The 6,308-nt window shown below is 34.7% G+C and overlaps 1 pseudogene; it reads left to right on the forward strand.

Annotated features, from left to right (window-relative positions):
* LOC103609150 overlaps window positions 1–780 on the forward strand; it is a 1,644-nt pseudogene extending 864 nt beyond the window's left edge.
* The last annotated feature ends 5,528 nt before the right edge of the window (window positions 781–6,308 follow it).

The raw sequence follows: 6,308 nt of genomic DNA on the forward strand, positions 1-6,308 counted from the left end.
CCTATGTATTTCTTCCTTTGCATGCTGGCAATAAATGACATGGCTCTTAGCACTTCCACAGCCCCCAAGATGTTTGGCATCTTCTGGTTTGATGCTCACAGGATTGACTTTAATATCTGCCTAGCACAAATGTATTTTTCATCCACACATTTTGCATTATTGAGTCAGCCTTGCTCGTTGCCATGGCCTTTGACCGCTATGTAGCTATTTGCATCCCACTGCGTTATACAACCATCCTGACAACATCAATGGTCATTAAAATGGGTCTTGTTGGTTTGATCCGAGCTATCCTTTTGGTGTTGCCCAGTCCTCTTCTCATTAAGAGGCTGCCATATCAAACCAAATATGTTATCAATCATGCCTACTGTGAACACATGGCTGTGGTGAAGTTGGCCAGTTCCAACACACTCATTAACAGAGTATATGGAATCTCTGTGGCCCTTTCAGTGATGATATTGGACCTAGGCCTCATAGCCACATCTTATATCAAAATCCTCCAGGCAGTGTTCCGGCTTTCTTCCCAGAATGCCCGTTCTAAAGCACTGGGTACCTGTGCTGCCCATGTCTGCACTATTCTTGTCTCCTATGCACCCGCACTGTTCAGCTTCCTAACTCACCGCATTGGCAAGAAGGTGCCTCCAAGTGTCCACGTAATATTTGCAAGTTTGTACCTTCTGTTGCCCCCCCACAGTCAATCCCCTGGTGTATGGTGTCAAGACCAAGCAGATTCGTGACCGAGTGGTGGGTCTGTTCTTCCCAAAGAAGATTTCTGATAACTAATATATGTAAAATCCAGGCCAAATTGATATTAGCATTGCTCTTAAGGTCATGGCTACATAGAGGCATAATTTAAATCTAGTCTCCAAACTGTTCCTTCTGGGTTCCTCTATGCCTTGTAGCAGTAATAGTTGATGTTGTATGTTTACTTTTGGTTAACAACATCTATATTCAACATTTTATATTCTCAGTATATTACTCTTTTAAATTAAATAAAATCAAAATAGTATCAAAGAGAGTAACTTGGAAAACATTCACTATATTTTACCAGTTATCTTTATTTTATACTTTTAATATAATTTAATATTGATTTAATTTTTTTGTATTGTATTCCACAATGAAAATACCTAAATATGTATTAGGAAAAATGAAGAACTCTCAGTTCATATGGTCAGATTTATTTTTGAAGATAACGATATTAACTCACATTAACCACAGCTTTTACTGTTGTTAACTACATGTCTTTACTGTCAACATTAATTCTAGTTTTTATTACCTAAAATGTGCATAGAGTCCATAACTTCATCAGGTTGTCTGCAGTCTAGACTTCTGAAAAAAGACTAATAGCTATCTACAGCTGAAAATATAACATGAAGAATTACATGTGACTATTATAAAAACCAAACAAATTTAATCATAACCAGGAGGAATATCTTTCAATCAAACTAAGAATTGCCCAAAACACTGGGATTCCAATCAATCCCTAACATGTCCATACAACTTATCCAACTTAATGTTAGCACAATGAACTTAAAAATTGTATTAATTTTATATTCAAATATTTTGCAGGGCCAGAGACCCATATCTTTCATTGCATAAATCATTCACAATTATTCTCAAGATAAATAACTTCACTTGGATAGAAGCAACATTGTGTAGTGGTTAAGAGTGCAGCCTGTTTTGAAAAGAATGCTTGGGTTCAAAATCTGACACCACCACTTAGTAGTTGTATGTCTTAGGGCATGGTATTAAACTGGTATGTACCTCAGTTTCCTCATCTGTAAAAGCAGGAGGTTATAATGATCTTCTTCAGAATGTTAATACATGATTGAGTGACTCAGCACAAGTAACATGCTTAAAATAGGTTTTGGAATTATCACATACTATATAAGAGTTAAGTATTTATTTTTCTTCCCCTGAAGATGAGTGAATTTTTTAAAAAAATTTTTCAAACGTGGTTACTAGTCATTAAATATAAAGAAACTATTAAAGCACATCAGTTTGTGTTTTTAAGGTAAGAATTTAAGGTAAGATTTATTTACGCAGATCTTTAAAAAATGGAGAAAAGAGACATAAAATGGCTGGACACCACAGGTCCAAATAGAATAAACTAAAGTCATAGATCAATGCAACATACCCGTACTTTTTACAGTATATGCCTTTATTCTAGTTCAGGGACTTAAGTACGGACTCAAACCTGGTAATCTTAAAAATTGAATATATAATTTCAGTCAACACGTTAACCATTCCCTTTTGGACTTCTCACAAATTGTAATCTGTTTGCACACACTTTTGTGGCACCTTAGTTTCAATGGCACCAGGGAGCTGACTTGAAAGGCTGCCTTCTCCAAAAGAGAAACAGATGAGCCGTGTTACCATGTGCTTGCTTCACCTCTCTTCTTTGTCTTCCAAAAGTAAGCCATGGTCTTGGGTTTCTTTTACTTACTTTTGGCTAGTTAGGAAACACCTTTAGAAGCATTCTTCCACACCTGAGCTTTATCCATAGACAGCTCAGAGCCTTATATACAATAAACTCATATACTCTGACAAAAAATAGAAAACAAAGAGTAAGTGACTGAAAGCAGACATTGGCTATGGTAAAGGGAACTGTGAATTTGTGAACACTGTTGCACTTTATCAGGATGTGAAATGGATCAGCTATAAAGATTAATAAAAATTGCTGAAATAATACATGTTCAGTATTCCTTATTCAAGATGTTCAAGACCAGAAGTGTTTCAGATATCGGATTTTTCTGGATTTTGGAAAATTTGCATTATACTTACTGATTGAGCATCCCAACCTGGAAATTTGAAATTGAAAATGCTCAATGAGCATTTCCTTTGAGAATGACCTTTGGGCATTATGTCAGTGCTCAATAATTTTTGAATCTGGAGCATTTCAGATTTTGAATTTTTGAATTAAGAATGCTCAAACTATATTAAAAAAACAATTGTTTACTTAGGCTAACATTAGCTACTATTAACAATAAACACATTACAGTGGCTTTGAATAATATAATTTTCTTTTTCATACGTATAATACAATGTAGGTATCCCTGCATATTAGAACTTAGGGAAATATTTTTCTTTTATATTGTGCATCTGCCATTCTGACAGAACTAATAAAAAAGTTTAAAAAGTATGGAGAACACTTAGCAGCATTTTAAAGGCTATTGCCTAACAAAAAACATACAATACTTCTCCTCATATTCCTTTGGTAAGAATTAGTCATGGTTGCAGCTGAATTCAAGGTTGATGTGGCGGGAAAATATTGTTCATGGCTGCCCATACACTTTTCAGTGAAAAATACATACTTTACTGGGATAGCTACAAATTTTTGCCCTAGGTAGACTTGTAAATAAATAATTTATACTATTTATTTAGAATAAAACAGAATCTTGGAGAACACAGGGGAGAAAGTGATTAAATTAAAGAACAGAATACTTTTAGAGATCACACTTATTATCTAACCTAGTGAAAAAAAATATTCGGAGGGAATATTGTAACAGTTGAAGAAATCAATACCGTGGCAAGTGTCATTTAAGGATAGAATAAGAGAAGATAACTTGAGAAACAGAATGGGATTCTGTGAGTTCTCATATTGAGTAAAGATAACTGTCTCACATTCAAAATGTATTGAGAAACTTGCATAATTCAATTTTTAACAACCCACAGTCTACAGAAGTAAACTGTTATTAAAAATAAGTAAATAAATACAAAGCAATAGTAAGTAAAAAGAAGTATTTGAACAAAACTATGAAAGATTGTAGTTCCTATTTAGCAGCGGTTACTGCCTTTGCGGGAGCAGTGTCCTGTTATGATAGACAAGTGTAACAGTCTAGGTAGGCTGTGGAATAAATGATTGGTGAGAAAAGAAGATGAGATCAGGTTGTTGGATGATAGTGAACACAGTGTGATTGCAAAACTGGAGTGGAAATTTTACTTGGAATAAATGGATAGAAAAACTGGGAGGCTAGAATGATGGAAAAATAATTTACAAAAAGTATTAAATATTTTAACACTTTAAACATTTCACTCCACTCTCTTCTGCTTGTGTGGTTTCTGACAAGAAGTTCATTGTAATGATTACATTTGTTCTTGTAAAGATAGGATCCAACACCCATCCTGCCTTATTTTAAGGTTTTATCTTTGTCATTGGTATTCTGAAGTTTGAGCCTGGTATCTGTAAATGTGGATTTTGTGTGTCTTTATTTTGCTTGATGTTCTTAAAGCTTCCTGTTTCTGTACTTTGGCATCCATCACTAATTTTGGAAGGTTCTCATTCATTTTCAATTCAAATACTTCTCATTCATTATTACTTTAAATATTTCTTCATTCCCATTCTCTTTTCTTTTTCTTCTGGTATTACAATTACAGATGCATTATTAAACCTTTCATTGTTGCCCCAGAATTCTCGAATGTTTTGTGCTTTTTTATGCCATTCCTTTTGCTCTCTACATTTCAATTTTGAAAGTTTCTATTGACCTATCTGCAAGTTCACCAATTCTTTTTTTTAGCTGTGTGGAATATACTGAAGATTCCTTTAAGACATTCTTTACTTCTATCACCGTGTTTCTACATTGTAGCATTTACTTTTGATTCTCTACTATAGTTTCCACCTCTCTTTTTAAATTAACCCTTAGATCTTGAATATGGTTTACTTTTTTCCATTAAAGCCTGTCTTAGTTTGTTTTGTGTTGCTATAACAGGATACCACATACTGGGTAATTTATAAAGAAAATAAGTTTATTGTTAACAATCTGGAGCCTGGGAATTTCAACATCAAGGTGCAGGTATCTTGCAAGGGTCTTCTTGCTTCATCATCCCATAGAGGAGGACAGAAGGACAAAAGAGCACAGGAGAGCAAGGAGAGAAAGAGAGGGATGAGCTGGCTTTTATATCAAGCCCACTCAAGATAATTATCCCACACCCTTAATAATGACATTAATCCATTCATGAGGGCCAAGTCCACATGGCCTACTCACCTCTCAAACATCACACCACTCAACTCTGTCACACTTGAGATTTAGTTTATAACACATAAACTGGGGAACTCATCTAAATCATGGTAAAGCCTTCAACATATTAATTATAGGTATTTTAAATTCTTTGTTGCATAATTTCAAAATTGGTGTTATATTTGATACTGATTCTAGTGATAGTTTTTTTTTCTTTTTTTTTATTTTGTTTTATCCTCTTCCTTTTTGTACACTTTGTAAGTTTGTTCATTTGTTTAAATTCTTTGTTGCATAATTTCAAAATTGGTGTTATATTTGATACTGATTCTAGTGATAGTTTTTTTTTCTTTTTTTTTTTATTTTGTTTTATCCTCTTCCTTTTTGTACACTTTGTAAGTTTGTTCATTTGTTTATAAGCTAGACATGCATCAATATTGGGTACTGAAATATATAGGCATTTAATGTGTTGATTTCTCTAGTAGTTGGACTGTATTTAATGTTTGTTATACCTGTAGGTAACAGATGCTTCCAAGTCTTCTAGTGCCTTGATTGTATCTTCCCTCTCAGATTTGGGACATATCTTTGTGCTGCTCCTCTGAAAGAGTTGTGTTTTGAATCTCTTTTGACTATACTCCACTGTCATGATGCTAGAGGCTTGTTGATGAGATGCTCAGATGTGGAGAAATGGAAGTGTTTCATAATCATCTGAATAAGTTTCTGTCTTTCAATAAGCCTCTGATGATTGGCCTTCACAAGTGTTTCTGTCACTCCTCCACAGGTATAGTTTTTTGTATTATTTTATTTTGTTTTAGTTTTGGCTATTCCTTTGTTTGTTTAATGTATAGCTTCCCTGTATTCTCTTCTTTGGATGCAGTGACCACCATCTACTTCCTTTATGCCCTTTCCCCATTGATTATGATTTCTTTCCACTAAGTGAGACAGGAAAGGTGGAGAGTGCTGGAGTGTGTTGAAATTCCTGTGTCGTAGTTGGGACAGGGTTTCACTGTTGCCCTCTGGTTAAGTGTTTCCTCATCAAGAGAGGGTTTGCCAATGACTACTCTTTCTCTCCCTCTTTTAGGGCCAAGAGAAAATATTTCTTCAGTTCTAACACTGTGTACCTGCTGAGATTTATAGAAGGAAAGACTATTATAGTGTGGGGCCACCTATAAATGAGGCCAACAGTGTTTCTCCTGCTCACAATAATCAACACTCAGTGACCCCAAAAGCACGGGCAACCAAAGGAAAAATAAACAAATGGGACTATATCAAACTAAAAAGCTTCTGCACAGCAAAAGAAACAATTAACAGAGCTAAAAGACAACCAACAGAATGGGAGAAAATATTTGCAAAATA

The sequence above is a fragment of the Galeopterus variegatus genome, unplaced genomic scaffold (assembly GCF_000696425.1).
Source record: "Galeopterus variegatus unplaced genomic scaffold, G_variegatus-3.0.2 Scaffold9262, whole genome shotgun sequence".
Taxonomy (NCBI): Eukaryota; Metazoa; Chordata; class Mammalia; order Dermoptera; family Cynocephalidae; genus Galeopterus; species Galeopterus variegatus.